We start from the raw sequence: 14,437 nt of genomic DNA, 5'->3' as shown, positions 1-14,437 counted from the left end.
TTTACTTACATATGAAAGAAATTCTTTCACAGCTAATTCTGTTAATTATACAGGAGACCTTCTAACTAGGTACGTTACGTAAAATATAAATTTTTACTAATTACATGTTATTCGTTTTTCATCAGTTTGGTCACATTTTGGCTTTTTAAAAATTAACATGTATTTAATCTATAAATAAGATGTTATATTTAATATATTATTAATGTTTAATTGCATAAATTGTACCATTTACAAGTATTTACATTTGTTGAACACGTGCTAAAATCGGTATTTCTGTAAAGAGTGTCTGTAGAAGAGCGCATGTCAACGACAAAGGAATCAAATGGCTTTGTGCTATGCATTATTAGAATTAAATGTTTTTTGTTTGTTTTTTTATCAACAACTGACTGTAGAGAACGGAAAGGGTATTAAAAGAGACATAATTCAATGACAAATGGGTCGCATCTTTGGACACGCATTAAATGGAACAACTTTTACTTTCAGCACACACTGAAATTATCTCGCTGCTGAATAATCCACCACTATACACAATGACTGGTGAGTGAAATCTAAACATTTACCAGCCAGTTGCCAAATATTTACAGTACATTTTAGTTGCATAGCGGGAAATTAGGTTGCAAATGGAAGTGATTTCCTCTCATTGTATTGGGGGGCTGCGCAGAGTAAAACATTGATTTTGGGATTCAGAATCGATATTGAGATTGTTCAAATGAAGATTGCGATGCATCGTAAAATCGCTATTTTTATCCACCCCTAATTATTATACTGTAGGCTGTTATAACGTAATCTGTTACAAAAAGTATAAAAAATGGCATAATCAAAATTTTATGCATCATATTGTTTCATTATGTGAAGACTCGCTGGCCAACTCAACAAAAGAATGCTCAAAGATATCAGCTCACTTTTCATTCACACAGTTATTTTTTGGAACCCATTCAAACTTAAATATTATTACAATTTGTACACATCATGTCATGCATGATCATTATCAATCATCGTTTTCATGATCGATCATTGCTGTCACTTCAGAGTACTCGAGTACTCATGCCCATCCCTAAGTAAGCATTTTCTTAATGGGGGCATGAGGAAACATTTTGGCATGGAGAATACTGTTGTGATCAGTAGACTTTCTATACAGTGTTGTGTACATTGTGTACAATCTGTAGGTGTGGGATCAGGTCTTTGATTGAGGAAATATCTCATGGCTTCAAGTCCCCCAAAGTGTGGGACATTAGTGTATAGGCAGACCACATCCAAAGTGACATGTTTATCTTGCTGTCCAGTGTTCACATTAACTGATTTCAGTTGCTCAAAAAAATCACTTGTATCTCTCAAAAATGAATGCTGTTGTGAAACAAATGGTTTGAAATTAGTTTGAATTGAATGGTATGAGAAAGTCTCACTGTTTGATTTCACTTTATGCATCACTGTCTCTGTTCACATTGATACTTGGCCAAGACGGGGATTTTGACAGAACAGTATTTGACGAATCAGGTGAGTATCCTTAGTGCCAGGACAGCGTGCGGTTACCGAAATGAGACTCGGTAGTTTTGCACTGATCAGGAAATTTAAGTCCGATACAATCACCGATTTTTTAACTCTAAGATCAGCCGATACCGATACCGTTTTTTAAAAAAAAATTTTTTTTTTTTTTTTTTGTGCCCTTAGCCACACTTTTGCAAGTTATATTCTGCAGTTATGTTTATGCCCCACACAGTAAAATTACATTAATTGTGAATTGCTAACATTTATTTGTATTGAAAACAGTTATTAAAAGTTCTGTTGTCAATATCAAAGGTCATTGTGACATACTGGCAACCAGTAAAAACCATGAGAGCATCACACACAGCAGAGATACATTCCAGAATAAGAAAGTTATCTATTACTAGCTCCAAAACTGCTCCTGTGAGGAATCATTAGTATTTATGATTTGTTTACCATCTTTGGCATTTTGTTGCAATACAAATGACTAATTATTGAGCAAATGCGTGAAGACGCGGTGCCGTTATTTAAGGTTAAACAGCTATATCTGTTATTAGTGGCAATGTGACCAACATCAGTCTGATTTAAATTGGGATCCTCAATTAAATTGGGAGCTGAGATGAGCAACTGATGAGATACTGAGAGCACCTGGAGAGCGCGCTTGTTTAATTGACACTGAGAGCGCTCTTGTTGAAGGGGAGAAGCTAATAGCACTCATGATCGCTCAAACAGTCTCTATCGCTCCACCCACCATCTGATTGTCATGACTCACGTTACATCACGTATACTCAGATTTGTATACGCATGTTTGTTGTTTAATTCATTTTTATGCCCGTTTGCAGTCTCTTTATCCTCTCCATGCTCACAGTGCAGCGAGTCAGAATAACTGCCGTATTGAAAATGGGCAGCTTAATATTCATACACATGTTATTCTTACGTTTTAAAACAAACCGGCATATTCATCTAAATTACAGCATGTCTGAAAGTTTAAATTCGTGAATGCTTAGGATTGCCACCAATTTACCCTCCAGTGGCCACACTGATGGCTGAGCAAGTGCTCATTCATTAGAATAGCAGTGTATGCGTGCTGCAAAAAAGATCGGCCCTGAATCTAGGCATGATCGGCCGATCATGGATTTAAGACAAAATCAGACGATTTAGATCAGTGGCTGATCAATTGGTGCACCCCTAGTGCTCGGTTGGGCAGAACGATTAATCTAAATAAAATCGATATCGATATTATTAAAATCGCGATATTAATTAAACCGCAAAAACTGTGATTTAATTAAATAAATAAATAGTCTGCACGTGCTGCTCACTGTGCTTACTGTGCTGTGTTTGTTTGCAGCGCTATACTCTGTAGTGTATTACTCATGCTCAAAGTGCACGTGATGCCAATGAGCTAAGCACAAATATGCTTGGCTGCTAAAGGTTTCTGTCCAAATATAAAGTAACCTTGTAACACCAGGTTTTTGTGGACATAAGAGTTGATGAGAGCATTTCTCTGCATTAAAAGGCCTTCGTCAACTCTACTACGTCCTTCAGTGTACCGCCAAAATAAAAGCTTCTAGCTGTGCCGCATGAAGGTTAAGAACATTTTACATAAATATGGTGCTGTTTTATAATAATACTAATAATTATTGTTGTTGTTAATAGTATACAAAAATGTATTTCCATAATAATTTTTAACTTAATAATAACTTATTATTTGGCTTCAAAAAAAATAATGGAAAGTGGGCTAAGACCCAATCAGAAAGTCGACAAAAACAGGTATGCCTACACACTGAACAGATACAATGTGAAGATGTACACCCTATGTTTCACTGTAGTTTTTATTTGTATAGTCTGGTTCTTTTTAAGACCCTTTCTTGAACAATTAAGTATGTTTTATATAGTTAGCTACTTTTTGTTGGTAGCTTTTAGTGTATTTAACTTCTTTTTATATTGGGTAGCTTGACTGCAGTTGGGCTACTTTAAATTATGAGTTGCTTGTAGCTTGACGAGCTACTGTTTCAAAGTAGTTTCCCTAACACTGATGGATAGCTACACCTTTCTCTCTCTTATGTAAACTCACATTTATACACACTCACCCTCTGTTTTTTGTCCTTACCTGCACTTTGATTTTGCTTTGATTGGGCTAAATATTCACAAGGAACACACTATTGCACACCCACTGTTTATGGTTGTGTAATGTGTTCAGTGCAGTGTGACTGAAGTTTTTCTCAGTGTTAGTGGTTTTGTTTACGGTTACATACACACACAAATACAGGCAGGAATGTCCATTTTGACTTTGTCATGTATGTTGTCTGTCTGGCTGTGGTGTAAAGTTACAGGGTTGTTTGAAAATATAACATAGAATGACTTAAATAATCAGACCTTTTTTGATTATTGATGAAAAAAAAAAAAACTATGGTTTTCCCCATGACATCAACTGTGAGTACCAGGTCAAAAAATTTTACATTTCTTACATCTCAAACTTTTATTTGCTTCTTTCAAACTCACACTGAAACTTTGGAAAGTATCTTTGGCCAACTTTCATGTTTCAAATTTAATTTGCGACTGACAAACTCCCATTTTGATCACTTGATTTCTTATATCTGTCTTTATATGATTTGTTCTGGACTGTGTAAATAGAATCAAAGTGGCAAGCAGTAATAGCAGCGTTTTTAGAAGTAATGGTTGGGGGGATCACACTTTCCACATGGTTCTCTGGGTCATTCGCTAAAGGTGTTCTCTGTCTTATGCCTCCCCTCTCTCACATCTCACTTTCTCTCGCTCCTATCTCTCTGTCTTATTCACACACACACACATACAATTCAGTGACCACATTTATATACACCTAAGAAAACGGTTTATTCCAGAGTTTTTGTAGAAAGTGGTGTTCTGAAACATCATGTAAACGAGAATGCTGATTTCCTTACACCGTTTAAGGGATTAAGAGAAGGTGGTTTAACACACCTGGGGTTCTCCTGGAGAACGCAGCTTAATGTGGTCATGTAAACACAGCGGTATTCTTACAGGCTTTTGAGGAGTACGTGAACAGACCGGATAACAAACGTCATAGAATGGAGACCAACAACAAGTCAACACAGCAGAAAGAATTGGGGGAAAAAGAGCATAAACACTATAAACTTTACCCATTTGTACACACCATTGAAAAATATTAACTGTCCCTCATGTTTGCATAAATGCATTTGTACACTGAGGGAATCCCATGGGTTTGATGAAAGTTTTTTGGTGAAATGTCCCTTCAAGGTGTTGAGAACAGAAAAAGACCTCAAGAAATCAAACTGGAGTTTTACAGCTGTCAGTTCATGTCTGTTAGATTAACTTTCTCTTCTTGCAAAATGGACAAAAAATTTTTTGCAGGTGTGAATGCAATGTTTTGTCCAAAATCCCTCTCCAGTAATTATAAATACCACCTGACATTAAATGAATTTTACAGCAGACAGTAGCTCAGAGATACAAAATCATATGCAAAAAATGTGACCGCCTACCATTCTAACACATCCTCATCAAGTGTGGATTTGTCAGGCTGTGATGTTAAACTAAAGACCATTGGCAATTTTGAATAAATGACATACCCTTCCATATGTTCTGCCTCAACTTCTTGTTTCAATTGGAAATATGTCAACGGAAAAGTAAATGGTATTTATCACCATTTCATTGGGGTCTTTAAAGAGAACTGCTGTATAGATACTCGCATGAGTGTTGGCCAATAAGAAACTATATTCGACCCAACCCACCCATTCAGCATGACACCTGATGGTCGATACGTTATTACAAGAAATAAGAATGATGAATGCTGTGGTTTGTGTGCATGTTGGGTAATTACTAATTTGTGTCTAACAAGGTGATTGTTAGATATAACACCCATTAGAATAAAATTTAGGGGTTAAAGGTTTCATTTTTGCGATGGTAGTACATTTCATCTTGGCTTATTGCACAGCTATAAAGTGGTGTTCACACTGACAGTGACTTCTGGTGAAAAAGTGGCAGAAGTCTCTCATTTTTAATGAGAGTTGGCAATTTCCGTGTCAAGTGACAAAGTTGAGAAAAGTTAGAACTTAATGCAAGTGAGCAGTAGCACATCTCGGCGACTGCCAATGGGAGTGAAGACAGTGGAGCTCATAAACAGGAATGTAAAAAACTGTGGAAAACAGTGAGCATGTTTACTTGCACAGCATTATGATTATGCCTCCAAATCACCTTTTTCAAAAAATCCCCAACTAGGGGTGGGCAATAGAAGCAATAATGTCGCAATATTCTTGAAGTTTTTGGTCTGTAACAATATATATCAAGATATACATTTTTTTTTTTTTTTTGGAAAAGTAATTCAAAAACTTCTGAGAAAGTTCCTTTTTAATTCAAAAGCAAAATATGCTGTATAAATACATTTGAACAGTTGTGTACAGTGCAATAAAACAACTTAATTAGGGCTCTGTGAAATCCATTATTTTTTCCTAATTGCATTTTACATTTTTGGGAATTCCTTGTTTTAACAGAGCATCACCGTATAAATTAAAACATATTGCATGTTACACACCAATTATGCTTAATAAGCCGACAGTGAGCGTGGTCATGTAAACGCATTAAACGGAATTCTTTTATCAGTGTAAGGCCATAAGCGGCTTAAGAATAAAACTGTTGACACGGGTAGATTTTTGCCTATAACCCCGATTTGGCATTGCATGTAAACACCTTTACCACCGTTCTTACCGGCTTTTCCAATGTATGCAAGCATTGTGCGCATGACTCTTGACAGTCTGATGTCAAAAGCAGAGAATAAAGCAATTATTTAAATTAACATGTAAACATGGATTTCTTCATTTGTTGGATTTTTTTTAATAACCTGATTTTTGGGAGTAATCAGCATATTGTTGTGTGCATGTAAACGGACTCATTGATTAAAACTTCAGTACAACAGCATTCTTGCTTGTGATATTGCTTTAAAATTATCTAATTATTATTGATGTATTATTATTATTATTACAGTGAATATAAAATGTTACTATACAGTAGTAGACTCAAAAATCTTTGTCATTTTTTTTATTTATTTTTTATTTTGTTTATTTCATGCATCCATATAAATCAAGCTTTTATTTTGGCCGAAAACTGAGTGAAAACCTTTCAGTTTCTGTGTGTATGTGAGACTAGTTTCTCACCTCCGGACATAAGCTGTCTGCTGTATGTCTCAGTGTTTTTATTAAACCGCAAAAGACTGTTGTTTAATTAAATAATTTTATAGTCCACATGTGCTGCACACTTTATAGTGAACCCCTCCAACACGCATTTGTTTTGGAATTAGCCTTCCTTTCTAGATATACTAGATATATATTTAGACACTGATAATTTATATATTTGACAAAAAAATAAAATGAAAATAAGGAACAATCGCAGTTAGGAAAGCAGCTGTAAACATTTGTGGTGACTATGTAGTAGATATACTGTAAATGCACAGTTGAAAATGGTGTTGTTCAATAAATTCCTTCCCATGTTTGCAACAAAATAGGTGCAGGTAGAAAAGCTGACGATATGTTCAACAGTAAATAATGGAAATGAGGCTTAGCGGTGGGTCAGTGATGGAACAAGCTCTTCTTCAGTGTCTTTTTACATTTTAAGTAAACACGGACGGCGCATTGAATACCAGTCGGCAGCATTTTGCATAACAGCCATGGAAACGATACTGGAAAATCCATACGGTTGACACATTTCTACCGGTATATGTATGTGTAAGATATGTGTAAGATCATGCATGTAAATCCACTCTTTGTCAAAATATTTTGCCATTGTAAGTGAGTTTGATTCATGTAATCGAGAATCCTGACATAAACGAAAAGCAGGACTACCTGTTTGCCCGAAAACCAATGACAAACAGAGTGTTCAGGAAACCTGTTTGAAAACCAGTCATTGACAATGCCACTAGTTACACAGAAATGACACTTAAAAGAGATAAAAAAGCAAGTCATTAAGAGGAAGAGGAGTGTAAACTCTTGAAAGAGGAAGGAGAGGGTGTTTGTGAAAGACAGCAAGTGGAAAGAAAAAGTTTCCCATTGAAGAGACAGAGAGTGAGGAAGGCAGCGACAGGAGCAGAGGTGTGTTAGTGGGGGAGTGAGAGGGATAGATACTGTGTGTTTTGTTTTTGAGGTCAATACCTTGAAACGGCTGGATGGAAATATGTGTGGGACACTGTAAGCGTCAACGATGCATGCTCTACGTTTTACTGGAAGTGTTTGTTTCTGCAAAATGAACCACTTATTAATAATACTGGCTGAGGTAAGCATAACTGTTACTATTGCTCATGCACCATTTGTGCCATACCTCAAATTTTGTTCACTGTAGAGAAGAGGTGTGCTATTAATTTAATAAGCAATCAGACTTACGGTTTTTGCTTGATGGTTGAATAAACTGTTTAAAAAAATCCCAAAGACTAGTATTTAAGGTGGGACCCAAACCATATCTAGAACCAGAATATCATTGAGACTAGGGTGGGCTCATTGACTTTGACAACCATTCAGAACACCCTAGCAACCACCTAGCAACACCTTAGCAACTCTGGAAACTACCACAACACTCAACAGTAGCACTGTGGTGGCAGGTTTTGCACAGGCTATACCACTCACCATTCTCAGCATTTTTATTTTGATTGAATTTTTCGTTTTGAAAAAGTATCATTGGCATGAACTCTTGCGTCATTAAGTGTGCGAGTGTGTGTCTTATGCAACAGGTATCCTGTTCAGACCTGTATACAGTCAGACATGTACTGCATGCCTCTCCTACACGGTCTACATGACCCACAATGACAGCATGGGAACTCTCAGAACATACTCAGCCGCTCACACATATTTGTTCATAGAGGCCCCATGAACTGAACTGGACGTGTCAAATAATGGAGAGATCCAAAATATGCAGTGTTGGTGGTATACAGTGCTGTGAAAAAGTATCCTGATTTATTCTGTTTCTGTGTATATCTCATACTAAACAAAATCTAACATAAAACAAAGGCAATCTGAGTAAACACAAAATACAGTTTTTAAATGATAATGTTATTTATTGAAGCAAAAAAGTTATCCGATACCCTCTGGGGCTGTATGAAAAAGTATTTGCCCCCTTAGTTACTAAATCCCCAAATCTATGAAACTGCATTCATAATGGGGTTCAGCTGGACTAGACACACCCAGGCCTAATTACTGCCCGCCCTGTTCAATCAAATCAACACCTAAATAAGAACTTTTTCAGCAGCATGAAGTTGGCTACAAGGTCTCACTCAGTAGCACACAATGCTAAGGTCGAAAGAAATTCCAGAAATAATGAGGAAAAAGGTGATTGAAATACATCAGTCTGGAAAGGGTTTCAAAGCAATTTCAAAGGCTCTGGGACTACAAAGAACCACAGTGAGAGCCATTATCTCCAAGTGGAGAAAATGTGGCACAGTAGTGAACTTTCCCAAAAGCGGCCATCCTTCTAAAATTCCTCCAACAGCACAGCCATGACTCATCCAGGAATTCACAAAAAAGCCAAAGACAACATCCAAGGAACTGCAGGCCTGTCTCGCATCAATAAATGTCACTGTTCTTGTCTCCACTATTAGAAAGACACTGGTCAAAAATGCCATCCATGGACGAGTTGGCGAGGGGAAAACCACTGCTAACCTAGAAGAACATAAAGACTCTTCTGAATTTTGCCAAAACACACCTTGATGATCCTCAAACCTTTTGGGAGAATGTTCTGTGAACTGATGAATCGAAAGTGGAACTGTTTGGAAGACAGGGGTCCTGTTACATCTGGCATAAATCAACACACAGAATTCCACAAAAAGAACATCATACCTATGGTCAAGCATGGTGGTGGTGGTAGTGTGATGGTGTGGGGATGCTTTGCTGCTTCAGGGCCAGGGTGACTTGCAGTAATTGAGGGAAACATGAATTCTGCTCTCTACCAGAAAATCCTAAAGGAGAACATCTGGTCATCAGTCTGTGAGTTGAAGCTCAAGCGCAACTGGATTATGCAGCAAGACAATGATGCAAAGCATAGGAGTAAGTCCACCTCTGAATGGCTCAAAAGAAGCTAAATTAAAGTTCTGGAGTGGCCTAGTCAAAGTCCTTAAATGGGCAGTTCATGCTCAGGAACCCTCCAATGTGGCTGAACTAAAGCAGTTCTGCAAAGAAGAGTGAGCCAAAATTCCACCACAGCGTTGTGAAAGACTGATCTCCAGTTATCGGAAGTGTTTGGTTGCAGCTGTTGCTGCTAAAGGTGGCACAACCAGTTATTAAGTTTGAGGGGGCAGTTAGTTCTTCACATGGGTGATATAAGTGTTGGATAAGTTTTCTGCTTCAATAAACTGTATTTTGTGTTTACTCAGGTTGCCTTTGTTTTATGTTATACTGTATCTAGTTTTAAGATCTAAAATAATTTAGTATGAAAAATACACAAAAATAAAAGAAATCAGGAAGGTGGCAAATACTTTTTCACGGCATTGTACCAATAAACCAAGATTGGATAACACTGACCTACCCCCACTTCTAAACCTAACCCTCAAAGAAGCATTTTTAGATTTTATTTAGACTTTATTAGTGTTTATTTAGCCGTTGTCCTCATGGTGACTGTTAGCTGTAGGTGATTTCAGGATTTAGTACCCTTGTAGGGATATTTGGTCCCCATAATGTAGGCAACATTTTATTTATTTATTTATTTATTTTTTTGGAATGCGATTATACTAAGGTTGCACCGATGTATCGGCTGCTGATATTTACGTGCCAATTACATTTATATATTCATTATTGCTGATTTTTTTATAATTATTGACCAAATTAAAACCATCAGCATATTGGTTTTAAGGATGAAAACGCTGATATAAAAACTGATGATATATTTATAATTAGTTAGTAACACACTTTGTAAAAACTCTGAATTAAAATGCACAATCCAGAAGTAATAATAGCCACAATATGTAGAAGGGTTGGCACTCCTAAGAACATTTAATATTTCATTTTTTTTTTCTTTCTCGTTTGCACATTAATGAGGAAAATACAGTGCTACAGATGTGACATTTGTGAAACCTTAGCTAGAGCCAACATGATAAAGGAAATCATCTAAAACGGTTTGAAACCAAAACACTTTGCCTTCTGAGACATCGGTATGATATCCATTAATGCTGCATGATTGATTGAATTAAGATTTAAATTGCAACATGCCCTTGCATGATTACTAAACCTTAAAGCACTGTGTTTTAAAATATAGCATTTTAGCATAAGGCTGCAACATAACAAAATGTGGAGAAAAAAATTAAGGGGTCTGAATACTTTATGAATGCACTGAAATTCTTTCCATATACTTTTTTGCTTGGAATCAAATGTTGTGGTTTGTTACCGTTTGTTTTGGTTCAAGGCTCTTTATTATTATTATTATTAGGTTTTTTTTTTATTTCTATGGAGAACATGAATGGGGGGAAAAAAGTACTTCTGGAACCAAGGCTTCTGAAAACATGGGCAGCTATTGTTATAAATCACCTACATCACTCTCTTTCTTAAAGAGACATGCACACGCAAAATAAGCCACTTGCATCACCCAAATAACCAAAAATAAGCATTTCCCCCCCCCTGTGTGGTGAATTTATCGGCATAGAAATCATAACAAGCAGTTCATTATCAGTTAAGTATAATTTTATTTACAGATCTGCTTCTGAGTCAAAACCCGGCAGCATCAAATCTGTATTAATGCATCATATCTAACAATAATTCAGATGAAGACTTGGAAACAACTGAGACATGTAATTTTTACCTCAATAATGAATTAATATTTATAATTATACATAGTTTTAATAAAGGTCTTCATTCAGAGAATGTGACATCCACAAAGGGCAATTAGGAAAAGAAATGTGTGATGCAGCAGTTTCCTTCAGGATCAAAGCATATGTTCCATATTTTTGGGCAACATGAAGTGGTGTAGTTCCAAAAATACACTGTGATAATCCCTTTGGCCTTTAGTATTTTTGTGAAAAAATTATCAGAAAAAAATGAATCAGTTATAACCGATTACCAGCATTTAAAAATAACGTTTTCACTCCGGAACAGTTGAAAGTCACTTTGTTCCGGTTTTCGGTTACAAAAAAGTTTTTGTTTTCGTTCCTTGAACCGTTTTTAGTCCATGATGTTGATTACCACAAAAAAAAAAAAAAAAAAAAAAGGAGGGTTTAAAGACAGAAATGTGAAGCTTATAATTCTATAAATGCACTTACATTAAAACTTCTGTTAAAACTTATGTATTATTTGAGCTGTGAAGTTGTTAAAATTGTCATTTTTACCATCGTTTTAGGGTTTACGGTGATATCTTGTCATGGCAACAAAGTTGTGAAATTGCATAGAACTGTACACAGAAAAGTTAGTAAATGATTTTATCACACTTAAATCATGTTAACACATTGTTTACATCTATGTGCTATACTTTTGAAACAGTAAGTATTTTAACATTACAGATCGGCCCCCATTCACTTCCACTTTAAGTGCCTCACTGTTACCCTGATTTTTGCTTTTTGTTAAGACTGGCATAGTTATTGTTTTGTAAATTTTTCTCATTTGTGTTTGTGTTACAGATCAATGTGCGTGCAGTGAGGAGACGTCGGAATGCACTTGTTTGGACTTTCATCCCAGTGAGGTCTGTAAATCAAACCTACAGCATCCTCTGCAAAGCAGCCAACAAGAGAACCCCAGCCAGCATGAGTTCTGCACTGCCCTGCAAAGGCAAAATGCAGTATCTACTACCCCTTTTGCCAAAAATTTGTTGAAATTTGAAATCGGGTCTTTTAGAGCATTTTCTGTCCTTTTGAAAGACAGGTGTGGTTCAACAATGCTCAGATTCAGAGAAAAGGGAGTGTGACTATTTTATAATCCACATTTGGCTGGACAGTCAAAACACTATAAAGCAGTGTTGGTGTAGTTTCTGCATTTTGGCTTTGTATGGCAGGGCTGGAATCTGGTTATCACCACCATCTAACATCCCTCTTATGTGTCTCGCTAAATAGCAGAATTTTACTAGAATATGTTTTTCTAGTTCCCTTAAAGGAATAGTTCACCCAAAAATTAAAATTCATCATTCACTCACCCTCCTGCCATCCCAGATATGTATGTACTTTCTTTCTTCTACTGAACACAAACAAAGATTTTTAGAAGAATATTTCAGCTCTGTTGGTCCTCACAATGCAAGTGAATGGTGGGCAGAACTCTGAAGCTCCAAAAAGGACATAAAGGCAGCATAAAAGTAATCCATACGACTCTAGGGGTTAAATCCATGTCTTCTGAAGCGTGGGTGAGAAACAGATCAAAAGTCCTTTTTTACTATAAATCTTTACTTTCACTTTTACTTCCTCATTCTTCTTATTTAGTTTTTGGCCATTAGCATTCTCTGTGCATATCAACACCTACTGGTTTGGGCTGGTCAAAGGTGGAGATTTATAGTAAAAAAGGACTTAAATATTGATCGGTTTCTCACCACCTTCTATCTTATCACTTCTGAAGATATAGATTTAACAACTAGAGTAGTATGGATTATGCTGCCTTTATGTGATTTTTGGACCTTCAGAGTTCTAGTCACCATTCACTTACATTGTGAGGAACAGAGCTGAAATATTCTTCTAAAAATCTTCATTTGTGTTCATTAGAAGAAAGTCATACACATCTGTGATGGCATGGGGGTGATTAAGTGATGAGAGAATTTTCATTTTTGAGTGAACTATCCCTTTAATAAATCTGCAACATTACTCAACAAAACATGGTACCACATGTAATTTCTGAATTACATTTTATTCTCTGAATTTAGGTCATTCATTTCAATTGGATCAAGTGGAACAAGCATGGTTTAGTGTGTTACCTTTATGAGTTACCTTCGAAATACAGGTTGTCATATTTTTTATGGCTTAGTGAATATAGTGGAGAGAAATTATAATTTTGAGTTCTATCATCTCTTTTGTGAGGGACATTGTGTTTAAGCATTAAAAGGGTTATGATACAGGAGGAAGGACAAATGATACAACATAAAGCTGTTGAGAGTGTTTAGTGAGACATCCTCCTCAGATTTTATGCTGCGAGTTAGAGCTGGATGATATGACCAAAAACTTATATCACAGTATATATAATTTTGCATCCAAATAATGTAAATAATTGTTTACATATCATTTTGCAAAACAAAATATAAGATTGTTTAGTTACACATGAGTTAAAAACAAGAGACTCAAAACAGGATATCTACCGTGATATAAATGGTATGGCAGAATTTCTGATTTCTTCCTATCACGACCAAACAAGCGCTAAAACAACAACTTTTATTCCTTTTCACACAAATCACAAGTAAAACGGCAGATTATCAATTCCTACACACATACTTTTTGCCCTGTTCCTCACATAATGCTACAGTAACTTATGACATCTAAACACTTACTACAGTGCATGACTTGTAAGGCAGTACATTTTAACTATATTTATAAGCGTGTTCGGAAAAGCGTCATCAAACTGAAAAGGTCCATTGCTGTCAAAGGAGGGTCAACCAGTTATTAAATCCTGGACTGTGCATGTTTACACAGTGTGGCCAATAAAGACATATTATTTGTTGAAGCAAACTGTAACCAGCTTATGCAAAAATACAAGTAAATCCAAGGGTTCACATACTTTTCTGTGAGTATATTGTAAGTGGGTGAAATTTTTAAAGACTAGGCTCTTGGAATTGATGCCTCAATAATCAGAAAAAAATTCAGATGATTATAGATCTAAATCTGCATTTTTTCAGAGATAATTAAGGCTAATCATTGCACAATAGTTTTTGTCTCGTTGTACATATTACAACTTTGGTAAAGTGTGAGCGCAGGGTAACTTAAAGGGGATCGCACACCGGACATGTCTGGCGGACGACATGATGCGTTCTAAAATTCGAAACAATTATTTTCTATGAAGGTATGCACACTGCC

General features: G+C 36.2%; 1 protein-coding gene across 2 annotated transcripts in view; it reads left to right on the top strand.

Moving 5' to 3' along the window:
* The window catches only part of bcl9l (bcl9 like), a 71,337-nt gene that overhangs the window by 38,470 nt on the left and 18,430 nt on the right, over window positions 1–14,437 (top strand). For both annotated transcript variants that reach the window (XM_051656254.1, XM_051656252.1), the window contains exon 2: window positions 12,074–12,135. The gene's annotated coding sequence lies outside the window, so the exon portion shown is untranslated. The remainder of the gene's footprint in view (window positions 1–12,073; window positions 12,136–14,437) is intronic.

Source organism: Myxocyprinus asiaticus, chromosome 26, assembly GCF_019703515.2.
Source record: "Myxocyprinus asiaticus isolate MX2 ecotype Aquarium Trade chromosome 26, UBuf_Myxa_2, whole genome shotgun sequence".
NCBI classification, from domain to species: Eukaryota; Metazoa; Chordata; class Actinopteri; order Cypriniformes; family Catostomidae; genus Myxocyprinus; species Myxocyprinus asiaticus.
This window is presented reverse-complemented; position numbering and strand designations above follow the sequence as displayed.